Raw genomic sequence first — 23,294 nt, 5'->3', positions numbered from 1 at the left:
CCAAATCGAACGGAACAACCCGAGTCGGAAGTACTGCAGCCAGCCGCTGAGAGTCTGCTGAGAACTGGGTTTTCCACCGAGCACCAAGAAGCAGCGGTGTTGAATTTCAAATGAATCTATCCGAGTGGCCCTAATGACAGGCCCTGAGCGGTCGAGTTGCTCCTCCTCGATTTTTATATGCCAATTAGGGAGCTTTTTGTAAACTCTGAAATCTACTATCTTGCGGCGGCGTAAATATGCAGATTGCAGTTTCTAGCTTGAGATTGTTATCTCAGCCGTTGTTCCAATGGGAAGTGCACTCTCGGAAACGTATAGAATGGATGGGAAATGTTCCGAAAATAACGTTGAATCTAAAACGGAACCATCCAAACTGCTGATTTTGATGGCAGTTGGCAACGTTCCGGCGCCACCGTAGGAAGTAATGAACTAATAAATTCGTCCCAACCCGGCCGGACCTGCCCGACCTTTTCGTCGGCCGAAAAGCTATAACCGGTGCCATATTTTATTCGATCACCATCCCATCCCATCCGGTGCCAAAAGTAACAACCTGCGACCGGCCCTACCTAATTATCGGCTAACCGACGGAAGGCGGGATGTTTGATCCGCATCCCAGACCGGCGAGGTAACAAACAACCACCAGCACACCATCGGGATCACCCTTGTCTTAGGAACGCGAAAAGCCGACACTTTTCTCACCAACACGGCCGTGACACCGACGAAGGTGCGATGGACCGCCGTTAACCCGCCTCACATGCCGAAGGTCGGAGGCCGTCGGACGTCGGAGAGGCGGCTCATCCTAACGGGCGCAAAAGGACGAGCCCCGATAGATTCGTGAAACAGCGGAACATGTAGCCCAACGGATTAATTTATGGTGAGCCGAGCCGAGTTTACTTTTGCCCATCCGAGTGGCGACCTGGCCGGGTTAGATCGCGCCGGTCTTTGGTTGCTTCTTGCAAAAGGAAAAAAAAAACAGCAGGATGAAGTAATCTACCGGAGCCCTCTCGGTAGGTCAAACCCGGGCCACTCTCTCTCGTTCGCTCTCTCCCGGTGGGTCCGGTAATAAAATAATACCATAGATCTTCCCATTGATGGAACCCATATTTCAGGGCCGGTCTGGTGTCAGAGATGCGGCACGCAAGCGTATTAACCCATCGTTACAGTTGGGACTCCTTGTCGGTCGGTTAGCATACCGGGGTTACCGGTTGGCACGGTTGGCCTCATTTGGCAGCCAACTCCATTCGCACCGTCGCCGCCGCCGCCGGTACGGGCGTTCGGAGAAGGTCCCTTCCGGAGTGCCGCTCGTACCCGACCGAGGGCTTTATTAAGTTGTAAGGTTGTTAACTTAACGACCCCTTAAGTGACATGTACAATAAAAGTGTTTGTCCGATCCGCAGATCCGTCGTCCCGGGAAACGTTCTGCCGGTGATGATGCTGGTTAGTAGGTTTTTATTTATCTTTTTTAGTTTTCTTTTTTTTTTAGAGTTGTTAGAACCCCGAAGCCCCCGAAGTTGGTGGTGTAATTTATTTTTGTGCGTTTCCCAAGAACCGGCCACAAATTTATGGGACACAGCCGAAAAGGTGCCAAGTCACCCCGATTACAACGCTAAGATAGCCCGCCCGGGTCCGGCGTCACGAAAGCATATGCGGAAGCCTCCGGACGGTGGAAGCCTTGTGGAAGTGATACGCACATTTCCTCGAAATCCGTACTCCCCAGGTGCCCTCATTCATCAGTCCGACCGGCCGAGCAACAAAAAGGGATCCTTCCAAGCGCGGGCCCGAGCCTTTAACCCCGGCAGAAAAAGGTGTCAAAGAAATGCGGGGTTTCTGTTAGATTTGTTACATTTCCTGGGTGGATGGCGGCGGCCGGGCGGACCGGTTAGGACGATTTATGGCGTCGATAATATGGCCATGGCTTCCGGTAGCTTTTCGGCGCGCCTTGCAGGTACCAGCACACACGCACGCACACATGCATGCTTGATGACTTAACAGCAGACGCCATGTCAAACATGTAGACAGTTATTGTGTCGCCAACATAAACCTGCAGCGCGGCGCAAGGCGGCGTAAATATTGGCCGTAAAGTTTGGGAATTTAATTATGAAGATGTAACCGACTGACACACGGTGCTGCTTCCATACCTTCGCTGCGCACCTACAGCTGTGCCCATTTATTGCGCCACACCTGCACCAGCATGTCAAACAATGAAATGAGTGGTTTTGCTGTAAAAGGCCTAATGAATCCTACTTTGCATCTCGAGAATGGCAGAGAGGACTCAATCGGGAACGACTCAGCACGGATCGTAACATCACAAAGCCATTACTACCTGCCTATGGAGGGGTAGACCAGATTGGATTGAAAAAGGACTCTCATCTGAGATGCGATTAAAAAGGTGTTGATGGAAAGTTATGAATATTAAACTGGAGTCATTTTCAGAATGGATTACTTTCCGTCCTTTCTCAGTTATGCTGGATCAAACAAAGGTCTTCACGTAGTTCTTGCCCCGTTCTCGATACCAGTCGAAGGATCCTGTCAACAGATTTGAACCTATTGAAGATGTTAGGAAATATTCGCATAATACCCTTGACGATCCGATTTAGGCAACTAAAACCATAGACGACGATGGATTACCCAAAAAATACCCTTATTTATCGAAAGTTTGTTACGTCACCACAGTTCGGATCGAACCCTGGCAAACACTGGAATGAGTGGCACCGAAAACATCGACATATTGGCGGCACGAAAACGGCATTTGCTGCGAAACAAATCTCGGCCCGCTCGGCACCATAATCGTTATGGCCGGCTGGGTCACGGTTCGCGTTTCGCATACACTCGGCACCCCGGAAGAAGCATAAGAAAAGCCCTCCCACCCAGCGTAGCATAATGGCAATCTAATCTGAGTGCCAGCTTCGAATGAAAATTTGTTGAAATCACGTACCGCATCGGATCGCGTTTCTTCGCAAATCGCGAATCAACATAACAGCCCGCCGGCTGTGGATCCGTCGTGCGCCACGATGACGACGCGCATTAGGAGCCTCCGTGAAGCTCATTTATGCAACACGCGCTGGCAACGTTTCCGTGAATCGGGCGCCCTCCGGGGGCCAGATCCGGCGGCGTCAGACACCTTCGGAACATCCGTGTCAACGCCGAGCGGCAAGCTGTTTCGGCGATTTCCCGCCGGCACGCCGAGCATCCCATCTCGGCCACATTGATTTCCGGGCGAAGATACGAACACAGTTCGGCATCTGTTCAAATATTTGCGCTCCACTAAACAGCAAACAACCCGAGCCGAGGCTCGAGGCTCGGAGAAGGTTTTAATGAGCCGACCGGGCCGATCGTTCCCGGGGAGGGTGCATTGCATCGGCCGAAGATGCACCAACCGAAAGCCCGCGTGTAACTGCAGATGCTGCCGGTCGGCACCACTCGTGCGACGGCTGTCACCGGGACCGGCGAAAGCCTTTTCGGGTAAATAATTGAGTATCGTTTGTGTCAATCAATGGCGCAGGATGCGACGCCAGTTTCGCGGTAGGGGAACGCCCGATGGTCCTGTTTGCATTGCTACGCACCACTACGCGCTCCTCGGTTGGTCCTGGCAACGCACAAAAAAAAGTCTAATTGCGTGTCTGCACCAAGATCCTAATCCCGCGCAGTTTGTGCCAATTTCTCCTGGGACTCCCGGGGACTGCTGTTTAAACAGTCGCCGCCGACAGCCGCGAAATCATTAAGAGAGGTTCAATATTTGACGTGGTGGCAAAAACCTGGACTCTCGAGTACGTCAGCAAACCACGGTGCGTTTTAAAGCCGTGCCAAGCAACAACCCCACAAGACGCTTCTCGTAGAGGCGGATGGCCTAACATAAACACGGCCAATACACATTATTTCCACCTTGTTGATTGGGTATGCTCTACGCAACCGGCGACAGGCGTTGGCTTGCGATTCGGGCGCGTGCCCGGGCCCCGGATCCAATATCTGCACTCAATTTGCACGAAATTCACACTCCACCAGTCACGTGTGTCCTTGGTGGCCGCGTGTGTGTGTGTGGGTGTGGCGTAAATAAAGCGTGCCACACAAAAGTAAAGGAAAGCCTCCGCCGAGGAACACACACTGAACGGTCGGATGAGGCCGTCTTCAGCGACGGCTTGAGCACCTTAGCGCTCGGGAAAAACATTAATAGATTCTTTTGTCGATCACACATATCGGGTCGGTCCTTTGGGGCGGCCGCAAATGCTTTCTACCGTCGTCGAAAGCCACTTTTCCCGAAAAAAATTGTGCCCTTTAAGGACGCTGCCGGGGACAGGAGCTCTATTGGGAAAACGTTCGAACGCATTGCTTTTCAATAGCCAACCGCAAACAGTATCGCCGGTGGTGTGGGGCGATGATGCGGGGCGGTGATGCGATGGGCACCCGGACGATGTACTCGGTGGTCCATAAAGCATTCACCCTAAATAATTTTTACTCCACAGCGGGATTCTGTGCCACTATTCTATAGCTAGGTCCGGGCCAATTTTCTTTGCCAGCCAACGGGCAGGCACAGGAAGAGTGGCGCTAAGTGAATGAAAAGCGATGAAAAATAAAAATGATGTACAGCGCACACACACACACACAGTCTAACATAAATTCAAATTGGATGAGATCTAAGTGAATTTATGCTCCGTGAGCGAACGAGGAGCGCCACACATGAGTTACGTTCTATATACGCTACGCGCACAATCACTTCCCGTCAGTGGCCGTCTCGCAAGGACTTGCCATTTATTAGCGGCCTATTTTCATCCTGCCTTCCCGTGCACGGCGACAGTGAAGGATTTTACACCAAAAAAGGGGACCCGGAACTCGACTCCGTGCCGTGGAGGGGGCTCCATTAGCGCTCGAGTGCCCCACACAGCTCCCGCGCGAAGGAACTAATAAAAGGCTTAAATGTTATTAAATAAAAAAAGATGGGTCCTGACGTCGAAATGGGATTTATTTTCAAGGAGAAATACTTGCGAACTACGGTGGAATTCGTGGTATATAGTACACGTACAAAAGGACCAACATGCGTCACCGTCGTCATTTGAGGCTCTTTGGCACAACATTTTAAAATGCACCCCAAGCACCCCCTCACCGGAGCACCCTTTGCGCAGCATTCGTGTCCTTTTGTCATTTATTTTGCATTGGTTCTTGACTTCCGGTTGAGCTTAGTCAGGCTTGGCCGAGCGTAAAAATTGCGTTTCTCTCGAGCCTACGGCTTACGTCATTGACGCACCGAGAAAGTCTCCTTTTTCCGTTCCCGTCGTCGCTCACAAGACGTAGTATTTTCTCGCTACCTTCTGCTCGTAAGAGGATTTACGACCCTTTCGTGGCAGCGGCAGCCGTCGTGTAGCATGGCACAGGACGAGCGGATTGATGATCGATTAAACACTGACGCACTGCGCAATGCAACATCCCGTGCTGGACCGGTTTTTTTTTTCTTCGTCTCCTTGTGAACAATTGATGAGGAGGGACAAAAAACCCATCTTGAGAAGGGACAACGTCGCCAGCGACAGCCGGCCGTAGATATGTTTCTAGGGTTTTTTTTTCGGTCGGTGCGTCACTTCTTAGATCAATCATGTATCGCGCCCTCTGATGGTGGCTTCGCCGGCTTCGACGAATCGAATGTGAAGGAGCATGTTAAAAAATGTCAGAAACACGCCAGGGCAGGGCTTCGAGGGCCCTGGCTCCGAGCGCCACACGTGTTGTAATGCGCCTGGGAAAGTGTACACACTCCTGTTCGGACATGAGTGGAACTCGAGTGCGTGAGTCGATAAGAAAATTATGTTTCGGACACAACCGTCTGTTAGGTCTGCGGTAGGTTGCCGAACGGGACAAGTGTGACCCTTTTTTTTTTTTGGTTGCTAGAATACCTTTCTATGTTGATCAATCACCGAAAGGGTATCGAAAGAACTCCACGTTAATTGCAAGGGAACCAACAGGTTATTTAGAGAAAATAGTATTAGTACGCAGGAAACTGATAATTAATTCCCTACCAAGCGGCCGGGCCCTAAAATGGCATCGCCTGGCTTCGGCTCTAACGGCCCTGATCTATTGACGCAAAACATGCATCCATTATGCATCCATTATCAGCCCGAATTATCAGCAACGCGTCACCCTGTTTGGGCGTTAAATTGCATTTCAACATCTCGCTCGGTGGCTAATCCTCGGCACCAAATTAGACACTTCCTTCGGCCTGGCCACCACCTCATAACCCTCACATCGCACCTCGCACCGGGCGCCTAGCAGTGGCACCTTTCTAATCTCAATTAGCATCAATTAAGTGCAAAAATATTATTCGTTGCATTAGCTTCGGAGGAGCGGTGGCCAGTTCCGATCTCCGGATAATTAATCACGACACTTGCGACCGTCCCGGGAAGCCGCCGGCCGGCCGCCCGGATCCCCACCCCGTTAATCCCCTGCCGATTATGTGTGGCCATATGGTTGGAATTACGCTCACGCTGGGTCCTATGGCCAGGTCAATGCCGGGTACTTAAAACATTAACCTAAACCGGGCAGCGTGTGTCCGGCTTTCGGCTGGCAAATCGATAAATATTTTCGAAAATAGGATTAACGACCCTCCGAGGGGTCTCGCTCGGCCAGCCAGGCACCAGGTCCTGTCAGAGGTCCCTGCGTCGATGAAGAGGGACAAATCGCTGTCAAGCAGCCGGCGTCGAAGGGTCAACCGAAACACAAACAATGCAATACATTGGCCAGAAAGGTCCAATCCATTCTCCGATTCCCCTGGCTCATCCCTACATTGCTTGCCCATGTTCATCATTAGTTTTTTTTTTCTTTTTGTTGCTGTGCTCGTCCTTTGTCTCTCGTTGTCGGTCCGGACTCGAGTGGACGCTCGGTCCTTACCGGCGGCGTCGGCGAACCTTTCGGTCAACGCGACGCACATTGTTGGGACTAATAATGCTAAAATATCTGGTAATTTATTGTTTGCATTCGGACCATGTGCGCCTGCGCATATGTACGATCTGTCCCGACGGTCCCCCGGACCGGCCAGTCTAGGGACTAGGGCCAGCGCCAGGGATGCTGAGTGCAATCAGCATAACGGTCAGCGTCTGTGTTTGGTACTTACATGTTGGGTTTCTCCTGGGTTGGGTCGCAACGGGTTTTGCTGGGTGCCCTCAACGTCTAGCCGGTAAGTCGCAGGGACCTTGGGCACATCTCATAAGTAGAGCGTAGGTTGATTTATTGGATGGGACCCGAAAAAACCCCATCCCGAAGATGCCCCCTTATGCTCGTCTAGACGCTCGTCCCTGTCTAGGATAAGCCACCATTTCCCGCTCCTTGGCATTCCACCGGGCAAGGTTAGAGTAACAGGTTTTTTAAACTTTTGCACCTTTAGACCTTTGGCCGCTGGCTTGGAAAGAGTTTCGGAACCAAAAAGCGAGAGCGGTAGCGTTACGGACGTTGCAGATTGCAGACCGGAGATACCGGTGCTGGTTTGGCTGCTGTATCGGAGCACGTCGGGGCCATTCGTTACCGGGCGGGGGCCATATTTTATGCGGCGGTGTACGGGTCAAAATGAACTGTGTTTTCTGGTGGTAGATAACATTTTATTGTTGTCCCGTTGGATAATTATTTGAGTTCATCTGGTGGTCCGGGCTAATATAATGCTGATGCAAATTAAATGTAAACCCTCCGCCCCGGTAAACGGTGCAATCGATTAACATAAAGTCCCTGTTAGACGGTGCTGTAATTAAATTACTAATTATGTCACGTCTATTCAGTAGCAAATGGGTGGGCCGCGCTCATATCACCCAGAATGTGCTTATCTGGCAAAAACAATAATACTTCGATAAAATTATATTTGAGTACGAAGCAAAAGCAGGTTTTCCAGGCCAAACGTATTGTTTTCTAAACCTGAAAAAGTCAGAAGCCTGTAAAAGCCTGAGTTACAAATGTACATACTAAACAATAGTCTATCAGACAACATCAGACAATCACTTCAAGCTAAACAAACCCAGTTTTCAATTATTCGCAAACACAACATTCTCCTTTCCAGCAACCGAGAATACTCACCAGCTTTGGAGGCAAACAAATGGCTACAGGGCGCTTGTAGTAAGTCGTAGAGATCACCAGAAACTGTGCAACCCGAAACGACAGATGCACTCAACAGCAATCACCACAAAATACACGCACCCGACAACGTATTGGTTCACAAAGCATTTTAAATTTTCTCAGTGACAGCCCGTACGACCCAAAAGTGGGCTTCGAGTCAATTACATCAAAAACAGAAGCTCGCAAGACGTAGCCTACTACACACCGTCCGAGTTCACTGAATACAAACAGATACTACACAGGCCGCTGCACTGCTACAAAGCCTCCTTCTTTGTAAGTTTGTTTCCAACTTACGACACGCTCCGGAAGAGCAGAATAAAGTTCAAGGCATACTTAAGCGACACACTTTGCTACACTTTTGGGGCAATCAGTCAGTCACTCGTGTGCGTTTGTTCGAACTCTTGGCCTGACCGTGTACGTCATTTGACATTTCGTACCGGAGTTCGGACGACGAATGCCAGAAACCAGCAAGAAAAAAGGCCAATGTCCGAATAAATGGAATGGGTGACATCTGGCCCGAGGACACCAGTTTGGCAAATGATAACAGCAACTTGAACTGTTAGTTCCACCATCGTCATAGTAATGTCGTAGTGATGGCCAGCAGAGTGGCCGCGGATGAGTACCTGTCAGCAATCAACAAGAACCGATTAGTTGACAGCTCTGATTCCTACCAGCGACTACACTGCGACAGAAAACCTTCCCATCAAGAAGGCCCAACAGTTTGGGAAACTAATTCCTTGCTTCAAACAGCCCGTCCGCAGCCCTACGGTGGCCCTGGCTCTCGCTGTACCTCGGCATGTGTTGGACCAACTCGCAATTTGGTCCACAAACAACATACAAAAGTGTCCCCAGGGACGCCCCCGGATCGACGAGTAATTTGTTTTGACAATCTGTACGGGCAACTTCTTGCAATATTGAGTGTGTAGTGCCTTTCGGAGCGAAAATTGAATTATTTTGACAAACGAACCCCCGGCTTGTGTTGTTTGCCCTTTTGGCCCTTCCGTATGGCCCCGACACGTTGCCCTCCCTGCTTCTTCTTCTTGTGACCCCTTTCGATGCCGAAACTGTTGCAATCCTACCCCAACCCACTTTTCCGACCGGAAGGCGTTACTAGTGGATTGTAACACACTCGAAAAAACAACAACCAAGTCAAACCGAACGCCCCATTTTCTTCTCCAATTTATCCCAAATTACTCACCAGAGCATTTCTCGTAGACTGTTGTCTTCCGCCCGCGCCGTACACTGCCGGACGGACTGAAAGGATATCACCCCCTCCCCCCGGGCGCCTCCTGTTGCTAGCAGCAAGGCGCCGGCGAGGTGCCAAAAATCTCGTAAATCTTACCGCTCCGACCCGAGCAGCTGGCCTGAGCCGGTTCTTCATCAAATATTAAAAAACTTTCGCAAAGCAACTTGCCCTCAGATTATACTTCAGTTTGACTGGTACCATTTATCAACACTCCCGAGCCCTGCTCTAGCAGGAGCCGAAAGGAGAGCACGCATCGTCCGACCCACGCCGGGCACGTCGTCTTACGCAATCAAGGATGGGAATTATTCCCACGAGGATACAACCCTACGGTCGGTACGGCCGGCGGTCGCTCGCAGCGAAAGAACCACTTTCGCCTCCCGGGGACCCGGGGCGCAAATAGTTATCAATGAACTCGGCGCGCAGGCAATGAGCCGTTGCCAGCCGGCCTGCCATTTTGTATCCGCCGCCTCCACGGTCGGTCCACGGAGGATCCGGTTCTCTTCTTAAATGAGTCATAAAATATTTAATAATACTGCTCGCTGCATTATTCAGGCTAATGAAACTCTTTGGGCGAACAACTGGTACAATTTGTTGCGCTAGGCACCCCCGGAATACCCGCGGGGCGATGACGAATGGTCAATTAGGACCCGGAACAACGGAGCCCCTCTAGACGTGGCTGGGTGATTAAATTTATGATCGGCCGCTAATGCTGCGCCGAGCCGATCTCTGTTGATGTTCCATTCGAGGGCGAATCCTGGACCGCTGGCGTTCAACCGGTGGCCGGTGACAGGTGAAGGCAACACTTCTTGGAACCCGATGGCGCGTAATGTGGCAACGGAACAAATAAGTTCGCGTGTCACGTTGGCAAACTGGACCCCCAATCGAACGGACCCCAAGCTCGCGACGCCAAAGCCTCCGAAAAAAGAACTCCGGATCGCGTCACTTGTCGGGCGTTCTGGTCAATCAAGCCGGCAGCCCGCGGCGGGACCCAGGGATTGAATAATTCATGAATGAATGAAAAATCCCAAATTAGATTAGTTGGCGAAAGTTGCTGGACCGGCTGGGCTGGGCGGCCGAAACGGCCCCTAGACGATGAAGAAGATGAAGGAAAAAATGTCACTTGCCGTCATTTTTGACAAGAAACTGGAACTCTTTCGGGGGCCTTCGGGTTTCGACCAGCCTTCCACGGTTCGGGGGATGATAATTCTGGGCATTTCGTTGCTTTTTTTTTGTTTCGCTGCCCATTCGGTGCCACTTTTTTTGGAGCTGAAGGAGGACCCTCCGCCTTACAAGGAGGTCGTCTGTCCAACTTTGGGCAGTTCTGGGCAGCAGCAGCGCACAAAACTTAAACATTAAAAACTTCGCTACAAACCCGATGGCCGGTGGATGGTGATGGTGTTGGGAGCGCGGGCGGCCGGCAGGTACGCAGGAGCCTCACAGCGTGCCCGCGGTGTCTTCCAATTATCATAACTCATGCCACACCGTCACCGTTATTGGTCCAATTTGGCCGGCCCGTTCCCGGTTCCCGGGGCACGCCCGGAGGAACAGATCGTTAAAGTACAAATCACTGTTTCCCGAAAGTTTTTCCACAAAACCTGTCCACGGTCGAGCCAGAGGCAGCTAACTCCTGCCGGTGTTTCTTGGTGTTTTGGAATCCTTCTTTTTGTTGCTCTTTCTCAGTCTCTCTCTGTCTGTTCCTCTCTCTATTTCCACCAAATTCTCAACACTTCGCGCGCTTTATTTTATTTTACGGTACTTTATTTTGATTATTTTTTCTCACATCCACCGTTTCAGCACTTTTTGCTCACATTTAGTTCGGTTTGCAGCGCGTTGCGCAAGTTTTCCTTTTGTCATTTGCCGCCATGCGCGCCGTGGCTTTCTTACACGCTGCGACACTGTTCGGATGCCGCCGTGCTGAGCCGCCACCGAGAAGCCTGGTAAAAGTTTCGGATAGTGCGAATCCTTCCCGCGGCAGGCGCTGTAATGGAAAAAGTAATTCGACTTTAAACTAACTTTCGCGCGGTTATCACCTGAAAATTGACAAAGTTTGTGAGCATGTGAGAATGGATCCGACGATCCCTTGTCGTGGGCCCGCATTGCCATTCCGCATTGCATTGCGGTGTCACGGATGCTGCGGTTCCATCTATGAGCAGCCGGCTTGTGTGTTTTTTTTAAATACCCTATTTTAAAGCCGAACACCCGAACCGGGTGCGGGCTGTTTCAAGCCGCCAACTTATCATCGGCCATTATCGGATCCGGTCGCTATCGATCTCCATAAATCCTGTCGCTTCCTACCAAGCACGTCTCTTTCATCGAGGCCGCCCTGGCGAGGGAGAGAGGGATCGAATTCGATTCCGGCCAAAAATGGGCGCTCGGTCTACGTATGAAGCGCCATTTTTCAAATGGCTGTCAAAACTCTGGCCGCGCGCGCCCCCAGCACTTGCAGCTAGGGTGGGGCCGTTAATGGAAGCGGCCCCGGCGAGCCCCGTGAGCCCCGGTTAGAAATGTATAAGCATCGGGAGTAATGATGTTGTTCGACATGAAAAGTCCATATAATTCCACTTTCGGGTGTCTGACGACTCGGTCCGTCGCCTTTCGCTCCTAAGACGGTAAATTAGGAAAGGTGAGTGCATTTGTGTGGCTGGAATACCCCGCGCGAGAAGTTCGTTGTCCTGCTGAATGATGCAGGATTGAAGTATTACCGTGGCCAAAAAGTATCGGGAACCAGTTTTTTCCATGTCAAAAGCGATCGGAGAGACCATTCTTAATTCGACTACGACTTCTGGGTAAGCGAAGAACCTGTGGAAAGAAAACTTTTTGCACTGTTTCGAAAATTGGAACAAAGGTAGACATAGATGAATTGCATAGAGTAGTGATTATTTTAAGGTTAATTACTCAGATTTAGAAGAATAAAGACAGATTTTTCGAGTTATAAGCGACTCATTGTGCGTCGCAAACAATAATCAGGTTGATTCCAATGAACGGTTTGCTTTATTTCCAAAGCCTAACCCCGGGCGGAATATAAAGATTCAAGGATGGCCAAAGAAGCACCAAAATGCGTGCCACAATTAGAGTCGAATCGTCAATGCCTCAAATATTTGCGATCCTTGGTTCGATTTCGAGCTCTGCAATTTACCGTTCTTCACACATCCCTCTTTGATGCGGTCACTTCAGAAACGAGTAAAGTATTTTAATCGTTCCATTCTCATCTTTCAGCACAACAATTACCACCGTCCTAGCAAATCCCTAGCCGATCCTTTCGGCTATTCGCACCGACCGAGTGTCCAATTAGAACTACGAAGCCCCCGTGCCAGATTGACGATCTGCCGGCCCGGAATGGTGTCGAAAAGAGCGGTGGCTTCGAAAGACCGGACACAATCCCGGAACGGTTTGGGCCATTTGCGACGAAAGGACAAAATTGAGAAAAAAAAACGGGCCAAAGGGGGCGCGCCCAACACAGGCGCCCGGGGCGGATTGGCCGGCGTTTCATTAAATCTTCGAAAATCCGTCGCCAGCCACCGAACAAAAAACAACAACAAGAAACGCTAGCGTAGGAAACGATTTTCCGAGCCCCAAAGATCTGCCGGCCGCCGCTGATCGGGACAGGGAAAAGGACAACACCTGCGGCCCGTGGGGCTCCGAGTGAAGCGGGCGAAGGCGAAGCCAAAAAAAACCAAGCCCGAAACCTGCTTAAAAGCGCTTCCTGAAGATCTCTTTGATGCTCTGCGCCGAGACGAGGACTAGTCAACAAAACACACAGACGCAGACACACAGACACACTGCAAGCCGGTACACAAATAAAACAAACGAGAGGGCCAAACGAAGCTTCTACTCTTTGCTTTCGGGACGCTTTCGAACTATGCTTGCCAATTTCACCACTCCGTCGGGAAACTCCGTGGCCCCGTAGCCCGATTTTTCTTTTCGCCTTTTCTCCTCTTTTTCTCCACCTTTTTTGTGTTTTGTGTCCTCCGATCTCTGCTGTCGCAATCAGCGATGAGAACGATGCCGGATCCATTTCCCGCCGGCTGCCGCCGCTGATTCAGTTCCGATTTTCCAAAGACGCTCGGCAAGATGCTAAACAACGCAGCAGCAGCAGCAGCACTGGCAGATAGCTGACGGCCCGTGCCCCGGGCAAAGAAGGGGAAAGAAGCCCATTTTCCTAGCACAGCGAGGCTGCGAAGTCCCATTTGCGTGGAATCGCCTTTATTTGTTCTACGCCATTATCAGGGGGGCTTCGCCGAAGCTCTCGGATGAGTCTCGCGAGCTTGAGGCGTGATACGAACTTGAGCCGTGGACCCTGGACAAAACCGGTGGCCGGTCGGACGCAAATGGTGCTAACTTGAGTGATTCTTCGGATGCGCTCTGCAGAATGGGTCGCGTAGGATGCGTCCTGTCGAAAGAACGAAAGGCGGAATAAATGAGCAGACCTCTAAATATAAACCAGCTTTCGGCGGAACGGCTATTCGCACCCACGACGGGCGATTATTGTAGGCCTAAAGCATAATACCTCAACTAACAAGGTTTCAAATGAACCTCCCGTATCCCGAAGTTTCGAAAATCAACATTTTTCACGCCAACAGCCAACGACGATGTGTGCAGACGTGTAGAAATAATCTGTCGAAAACGGAAAAGGAAAAGCAAGTCCGCCCCACCAACACTAGCGGAGTGGACCAATTTGGAACCTTAGAGAGCTAACCGGCGCAAACAACGTCACACGAATCCACGGAAGAAACCAAACGCAAAAAAGGAACGGAACTTCCAACGAACCGATGGATATGTCACCGCCAAGCCCTTCGGCGTGCGGCCTGCGCTCGCCGGAAATTGATATCCTGCTTTACCACACACATGCGACGATGCGGCTGATGATTGGTTCGATGGCAAGCCCGTACGCCCGCCCATGTGTGTGTGTGTGTGCGGTGTTTTTTGCGTCACATCCTTCTTTTATTTACCCACATCTTAAAACGAATCCTTGCGGAATCGTGAATCGATTTAATCCACTAGGGCACGTGGAAGGGAACCGGGCAGAACATGGTACGATCCTCTTTGATGTTCCGCTAATTTTACGTATCGTCGTCGTCGTCGCCGTACGACGGGACTATACCCTCGGCACGGTACGCGAGGCGCTTCGAACGAAATAGTTCGCTTGGTCGGTTGCAAAAAGGATTTCAAACGGAGCTTCAAGCGTCTCACTTAAGGGCAGCGCCGTTCGCGGCGTGATTTTGAATCAAGCTCTGCACTGTGTCTCGCTTTCGCTTTTGAAAACATTGTTTGCCATTTATCGTCCCGCGGTCGCGACGGTGGGGGCGTTGGTACCAACTCGGCCAGTAACATCGATGAACGGTGAGCTGTATGATTTATGGACTTCAGTTCAGCCCCGCAAAGGCGCCGCTCGCGCGATAAAGTTGTAGCGTCTGTGAATAATTCGTCTTTTACGGTGCTTGTATGAATAATTTAATTTTTATACTGTCAAGCGCGCGAGGGAACCATGCGTGAGAAGCATTTGGAGGCGATTTGGACGATTCTGGGTCATTGACGGTAACGGAGGACAAATAATCACTTTCAATTTAAGGACATTTATTTAATTATTTATTTATTATACCAAACTACGGAAACACATTACAGTCAATAAGTGAGGAGCAATTTTAATACGTACAACAGGGGGCCAGTAACGGGTCATTATGTCCGGTGAGGGACGACCGCGTATCAATTCAATCAGATTCCAGGTTTGGTCGTCCTGTCAAACATCGGGAAATCAAGATCTTAAATGCAAAAACAACTTGAGCCGACCGTCTACGATGCTCAAGTGATCGTAGCCCAAGTAGAAGATAGTTCCAATCAAGCCTAAGAATAGAGATCCTAATAAACTTGCGTTGTAAGGTCTAAATGCGATCAATCCAACATGTGCTTCTGTTGCTGCAATCAGTATCTTCTAGATCAGTTTAGGAAAGATTAAACTACATAAAACATTCAGGTGGCCTTTAGACAAGTTGAATAGTAAAGTGTTTTAGAAAATTGATTTCAAGAACGAAGTACTGATAAATGCGCTGGATTCTTCGAATGAAAAGAATCATTTAGTTTATCGGAGGTTTAATTTCCTCAAGCCTTCTAGTCGACTATCAAACTCAATATTCCATAGAGCTTTAAGTGATCATCCTGTAGTCAAATTAAATACTATCAATAAGGATAAATACAATAAGGATACCTATTTACTGTAGCGACAATCATCTAAAACCTACACGGGGACCTTTTCCACCGCGACGAAGTGTCCACACTAAGCAGAAATATTGAATGTGGTCCGGGAACCGGGAAGCCTAACGGCCCCGTGGCCGAAACTGATACAGGCGTATCCAGACACGTTTGAAAAATTCCAACATGTCATCATTAAGATCATATGGTCACAACCTAACAACACTGCCCGCGTCCGCTCCGTCACCCCGGTCCCGGGAATCCTCACCGAACCGTCCGACCTCGTCCCACAAACCGCGGACGGAAGCAGCAGCAATTGAGCTGCATGTGTTGCACCCAAGACACCGGATTCCTTCCGTTTTCGAGCCCGAAATTCCACGACGTGAAACGAGAGTCCCCGAGAGCACAGAGTATAGAGCACGCTGTAATTTGAGCCAATTCACGCCTTCCCTGTCATCGGGAGCTGCGGACAGACAGACACAAAAAATTACCATAAAATATAATCACTTCAACACCCGGCACCGGGCGGCGTCGTCGTCGTCATCCTGCGGCCGCCTCTCCTACGCACACACACAGCCCTTACTCCCGTCCCGTCCACGCCTTCTAGGAAGCATGAACCGACCCTGGAGTGCACCACGCCTCGACCAAAACCACGGCGACTGTCGCCGTCGAGAAAAGGGCCCGAAGTCTGGAAGCGTCTGAAAGCGGCGTCACTTGGGACACTGGGTTTTCGGGAAGCGAAGATTAATTACCGCACCACAAATCACGAACCAATTTCCCGGATTTGGACTTTGCGGAACCCGCGGGGCTCGGGGGCGTTGTTGTCACAAACCGAAAACGGTAACGAAACGGTTCGCGATCGTCACGATCGAGAGAGTGTTTCTTGAGAAACCCATCGAGCCCATCCGAGACCGACCATGGCCAATCGATTGACGTGGCCGACAGCAAAAAGGACCGACGCGACTCCAAGCACTATAAACACGACACACTTTGTCGTGGACAGCCGGTTAAACGGTTCGTTTATGCGTCGTTGCCGGGCGTTTGATTGGAAATGGCCGATTCGGGTGGGTTATGATTTATGAAGCCCCGTGAGCCCCCGGAACGGGACGTAGCCAAACGAATGCGCTGGCTTCTCGACTAATATCTTCATCGTTTGTGTATCCGTTTCTTTGTCGCGTCGCGTCAGTTTTGCTTCTTTTAATTTATTCACTTTTGTTAGAACGCCCATAAAATTGTTCGTCCGGAGAGCCCGAGAGAGGCCCTGGGACACTACTTTCCGGACCGAGGACTTGAGAAACGGACCGTTCGGGACTTGTTTGCTTGTAACTGGAGACACCGACAGCTCGGCACCCTAAAATTTACTATCCTTCCGAGCGTGTTTATGGGCCGGGCCGAGTTCCCAGCCCATACGTGGATGTGGATTCTCCGTTCGTACACCATAAATCACTGACCTCGAGTACCTCAAGTGCTGCGTAACGCATTGATGTTTGCGATGTTATGCAACATTGAGCGCCCGCGATGCACTCGTCGGCCACTGGTGGTGCATATTGATGGGCTTATTAGGTAACCCCGTGAGTCACTTAGCTAAGCAAACGAGTCGGCCAATAGTTGCTCGTAAACACACGGTTCATAAGTCCGGATGGTTCATTAAATGATGCCAAACATACACACGCATTTCCGTCCAACCGGAAAGAACGCCACTCAACATGGCGCATGGTTGCTGGTTGCGGTTTTCAGTGTCCGCAAAACCAGCGGCCAATTCAGCGAGGCTCCTTCTTGAAGAGCACTGGCGCCGCCAACAACAACTTTGGGCCCTTCCCGGATGCCATTCACGTCGGTGCGTTGCGGTAATAAATCGCTCGGTGGTCGTCGGTAGGCGATTGAGCTTAAACCGACCGACCGCCCAAACCGCATGATAGTGCTAGAAAAGTTGACCAATGTTTTGAGGCCTCTGGCCGGCCGGGTTGCGTTTGCTCGCGGTCCCACCCACTAGGCTTCCGGACAGTTCCAGAGGCTCCGGAGGCCCATTGAGCCGTGAAGAAGGTGGGTGAAGTGCGGCGTGCCACAGCCACGCGGTTCTGCGCGGGTTGCGTTGCTCGTGATCGGTCGAACGGAAGTAATGCACAAATATGATAATGGCTGCGGTCGGTGAATGGATTATTAAATTTAATTACACACATTTCATTACCCGGTGTGGACCCCACAACACAATCGCCCTCTCTCACACTGGACAGCCCAAAAAGGATCCGCTTCCCGGGGCCCAAGCACTCCCATTAGCGGTATCATGGACCGTGCGCGTGCTCGCCATTTTAGCCTTTAGCCACCGAGATTCCCGTTATTCAAGCGTGGCTTCAAGTGGCTTACTGGGCCAGGATGTGTTGGTTGGCTACGCAGGCCGCGACCGGGCATCATACATCACATTCGAACGCATTTCGATAATGTGAAAAGCCGAGAGAATCCTTCATCCACCCATCGGATGTTCAGTGTGCGCTCCGCTTCGAACAAGGCGCCGATGTAATTTCACGAAACAAGTGAACTGTGCATCCCATCGGTCGGCTCGCGGATGTGGTCATTAATTTAAAAAACCGGGAAAACAAGCCTGTCACGCGTGTGTGTCTGTGTTGAAAGGCCAGAGCACAATTCTTCGGAGGGCGCTGCTGCAAAGGGGCAGCCACACAACATCTGGCGACCAGAAAGCTCTGCGATCGACCCGCGAACCGTCCAATTAATCACCGTTAACGACACCACGACGTAGTTCTCTTTGTGTTTTCTTTTTATCTTAAAAAAACGAACCGAATTTACTAAATTTACTTTACAGCTAACTTAATCTAAGTCAACAATCTTGTATTTGAAGGATACATGTTGCATGATGGTGTATTGGGTGTATCGGTTGATGCGACTACAACATCGTCGTTTGGGAGTTTTTTTAAAGTGATGATGATGATGAGCAGATTGCCGAATGTGAATATTTATATTACCAATATTGTCAAATTCCGTCAAGCCAATAGCTATTTGTAGATGACGGTGGTCGATTGGGTTATATTGTTCCCGGCGTTGTGCCAGTGTGTTTCTAGCTTCGTCACTGGCTAGAAATTCTCTTGGTATAAAATAGACAACTTGTGACTCCTGCTCAGGCCAATTAACACCCCTCCACCGTGTCTTGACGTATGATGAAAAGGACCGGGAAGGTGATAGAAACGTTTGAAGAGAGCCAAGTAACAGATACGGCAAACACGTCACATTTGTGTTTGCCGATCGTAACCTGGAGTGTATGTACTTTACCCAGAAAACTGCGACAGTTCCAATGTAACATGTTTGCCATTTCGAACTTATTTATCGAGTTGGGCTACGACACCTGAAACTGGCCATTGAGCTAACCTAACAGCTGACGGCAGTTCCGAAGGCGTAGCGAGGTTCTGGAGCAAGGATACTAAATATTCGAGAATTTCTGTAAGGCTGGGGATAGGCTCCTTGCAGAAAGATCTGGCTTCCTGGGTGAAAGCTAGGTTGGCCGGTATCCTTCTGTGACGGGGCGGGAAATTCTAGTTAGGTCTCAGGTCTATCTCAGGTTTCGACCTTAATGCTTGGGACGTACGACTTAGTGCTTAGTGCACTGTTGAATTGTGAGCTTTACTCATTATGCTAATTAATACCAGGATTTTTAATCGATTTATTGGTTGCCGTAGATTTGGTTACTTTCGACGTTTAGATTGAGTCAAAGAGAGCTTTACCACCCAATTTGAGGAGCAACAGTTCCACATTCTGTGATGTGCGATGAGATCACCGTTGAGGTTAGTTTTACGACTTATTAATGTCCTTATGTTCTCTGTGCAGTCTGTACTGCTTTTGTTTCCTCTATTCGAAGAATGCTATGAAATCGATTGCACCTGTTGCAGTTTGTATTGTATTGCCTATTGCCTCTAATGGGGATGATTGGAGACGATTCATATTTTAGTGTTTTTGATTCGAAACGCTATTAGCGTTGTTTGTCTTCGCTTGATTCTTCTTCAGTTGTTGTGTTCAGTTAACGTAAAACACAATGCAAGAAATACCAAACAAACGCAACCTAACCCTGACCGAGCACGCGGCCGGTCCTGGATCGTAAAAATAAAGCCTCCAAAAAATTAACGAGCTGCCCAAATTTGACACGCGCATCGATGTTCCGTAACGTTTCATGAGACCCATAAAAAAACAACAAGAATCACCTCAAATAGTAAGCTTTGGCGTTCCTGGCCGGCCATTTTACTGCCCGGCCAAACTTCTCCCACGAAGCTGATCGTTTCTAGATCAGCCGAGACATCCCCATAAAGTATTGACCGGCCCCAGCTAGAGTGTTTCACTGAGGGGCCGATCGCATGATTTATGGTACCGTGAACCCCGGAAAGGCCAACGCCGGCTCGGCCGAATCAAGAGTTCGAGATCCATCAAACGGGTATGAGACGATCGCGCGGGCTTTTACTTTTATGGCACCGTACGAGTTACGAGCGTCTCGTGGGTCTCGCGGTCAGCTAGCGTTCGTGCCCTGCAATGTCCTGCTCCGATGGTGATAAAACCCACCCGAGATACTCGAGGAACCTCGAGATCACAGACCGGTCGCATTACACAAGATTCAGTGTGGACTCCGCAAGCTGTCAATTGAAGGTCTGAAGGTCTTGCTTTCAACACAGGCTCTTACTCTGACAACGACTTTACAGAAACGGGGACTTCATACTTCTTCTTCAAAAGCTGACGAAATCTGATGAACTTAACCTTAACCCAATCGAGCCAGTACGGAACGGCGCCGAGTGTGAAATTTATTGCTCAACATGCGTTTCACTAATTGGCGCTAATGAACGCCTCGGCCGAAGGGGTGATTTAGAACTTCCACGAACGTCGATCGTCACGCAGCTTATTAATTGGAAGACGACCAGTAACGCCAGCGCGATCGTCTACGCGCCACGGGAGCATCCCGTGGGTCACGGGAGGCTCGCTGCTAAGGTCACGACGGGGCCGGTTTGCCTTACAGAAACCTCGACCGATCAGGAAGCGCCCGAGAATCCCCGGTGAGTTGTGCAGTTCGTTCGTTGCGTTGGGGACAATGTTCGCCATTATGACCCCGCAGCGGGCAGTCTCGCCAGGACTCGTCGGCTCCAATTTGTCGGATGTCACCCATTTGCCGTTGCGCGACCGAATGGCTTCGGCTGCCGGTTTTTGGCCGCTTCGCGACTCCTTCATTTCTGCACTCTTTCGGTAACAGGTCCAGTCTGACTCCTCGAAAGCCAGTTGAGTCGGGAGTTGCATCCTTCTCGCGTACGCCGAGAGAGAGAGGAGGTGCCGAGATGGTGCGTCTTCTGCTACGGAGCGAGTCGTTAATTATCGACCAATTTCACAGTCGTTATGTTTTATGGTCGCGGCCGCCCCAGGCCGTCGATATTTACTTTCGGTCAACAATTTATAAATTCTCGACGCATAATGAAAGTTCGGCCCCCGGGCGTCCCTGCCGCGCTCCGACCTGTTGCGCCTGGCCAGGGGCCCGGTAACAAACTTGGCAGCCCGGACGCACGTTTGTTAACATCGGTCGCGGGGTGCGATCCGATGGTATGTAAATGCTATCAGCCCACCGTCGTCCCCACCACAGCCCGTGGATTGGTTCCCGTCCGGTTCTGCTGCATGTCCGGGCCGGATTTTCGGGACCCCCGGGCGCACGGTCCGCGGGTCCCTGGCTTTTGTGCTGTTTTGCTAATTGTCCCAAAAAGCCGTCTTCGCGCTCGCGAGAGAGAGAGAGAGAGAGAGAAGGGTTTGTCGAATCCTGCAGACGGTGTTCGGCGTTTAATGATGGTGCTTCATGCGGTCTTCCGTTTTCGGGGATCGGATCGGTTTACACACTTTGTTTATTATTTTCGTTTTCATTCCGGCACGGCACACGGCTGTAAATATGTTTATGGTTAGTGTCATTTATTTTGTTTCGCTGAAGCGGCCCCCAGCGGGCCCCCGATTGGAACGAGTTTATGATTGAAATCTTGTTCGGTAGTGCCGGCACGGAACGGGCAACCACCGGGCACTGGGCAGCGCCGGGAATGTTGCAGGTAATAAAGTTCAATCATGGCGATGGTGGCAATATACCATTCATCGCGCGCGCCCGCGTGGCAGAATTTATGCGCTTGGCGTGCGGGAGCATTAAAACCGGCACCCATCGGAGCCGCGATCCGATCGCAGCCGGTTAAATGGCTCCGTTCAGCGCCGGACGGACGGACTGCAGTTATGCTGCGATGGGGCCGACTGTAACTGGTTCTAACGATTCGTTCTTTTCTCACCACCACCACGACCACTACGTCCCAATTGAAGGTGAGCATAATTTTCAGCTTTTATGATTCCACGGCACAAAACAGGACAACGTGCGTGCTCCGTACTTCTTTGCGTCAACTACCAAGTAGTCCAGGAGCGCTGGTGTCCGACATTATGCCAGCTATTTTTAAGTCACATTCAACCGACTACCACCAACGGGTGGTGGTGGAGGTGCAAACATCCGAACCCGGGTGGCTACCCGGCACAAAACTTCGGATTCAGGACATTTTTATGAAATTTTTATGTCTCACGTCAGAGCCGGGTCGGGTAGAGAGTCACCGACTCGGTCGGTAAACGATTTTACAAATTTTCTTATTCTCCGACGAAGGCGCGTTCCTTGCCTTGCCCACTTGACAAACGAAGATTCGCCGCCAACCCACCCGGAGCCGGAGCGGGGCGTCGTTTTAACTTTCGAGCATAATTTTCCCGGAGCCCGGAGGACCCTCGGAGACTGTGCCCCGTTGTGGTGCGCCCGAAGGAGAGTGTTCAAAAGTCACCAATATGCAAATCTGGAAACCCCGGAAAACCCAGCACTTGGCAGTCCAGTTCGAAATGTTTCGGAGTTCCCGGTACGCGACCTGGGACTTGGCGAGAGTCGACAATTTCGCTTACCGCAATGGGACCTGGGTTCGGGGCGTCTTGCCATTTTTTCATCTTTTTCACCGAGACCTGAATGCCAACCGTCACGGCCGCACGAAGACACGAGCGTTGCGCCGGGGATTGGGCTTCTTCCTTTGAAGCCGGGCCCGGGCAATGGAAAGCGTCTCGTAAACTTCAGCACCGTACGAGTGGCTCGTGTGTCGGCGAGAGTTTCTCGTCCTGTGCCATCCTTTCCCCATGGCATGGCCGCGGATCAGCTGCGACTTTCGATGCATGAAAACATGATTTTATGTCGAGCACTTCCGGGCAAACCGAATGTCGCACGCCTCACTGGGGACCACAAACTGGGGCGGGAATGCAAATGGCACGGCGCGGATGAGCGGCTGGAAATAACGTTTGAGACAGGGGGCGCAACCCCGCGGGACCAGGTCGCGGGGATTTAATATGTTTTGGGCCGACTCCGGGTGATTGAGTGATGAGTCCGGGGAGTTGGCGGCCGTGTGTTGGCGATGCGAGCGATTTACAATCCTAACAGGATTGAGGCACGGCAATATTCTAATCAACAATGTTTGTGGCGCTCCGGCGAGGACCCGACCAGCAAATCAGTGGCAGATCGGCGTCGGCACATTGCATCGTGACCGACACGATTTTGTTGCATAATAATAAGTGTCGCCAGAAGTATTGTTTGCGTAGGTCAAGCTTTGCTTTTTATCCGGATCCGGATGGCACAATTCAAAGTGCTGGAAGTTACGTCTTGAAACAGGTTGCGTTGATTAAGCAAAGAGGTCCTTTGATGGAGTTCGACGGAACCGAATGTCGCCCGAAATATTTGCCCAATACTTGGGCCTGGACTCAAACCCGAAGA

Source organism: Anopheles cruzii, chromosome 3, assembly GCF_943734635.1.
Source record: "Anopheles cruzii chromosome 3, idAnoCruzAS_RS32_06, whole genome shotgun sequence".
Taxonomy (NCBI): domain Eukaryota; kingdom Metazoa; phylum Arthropoda; class Insecta; order Diptera; family Culicidae; genus Anopheles; species Anopheles cruzii.
This window is presented reverse-complemented; position numbering follows the sequence as displayed.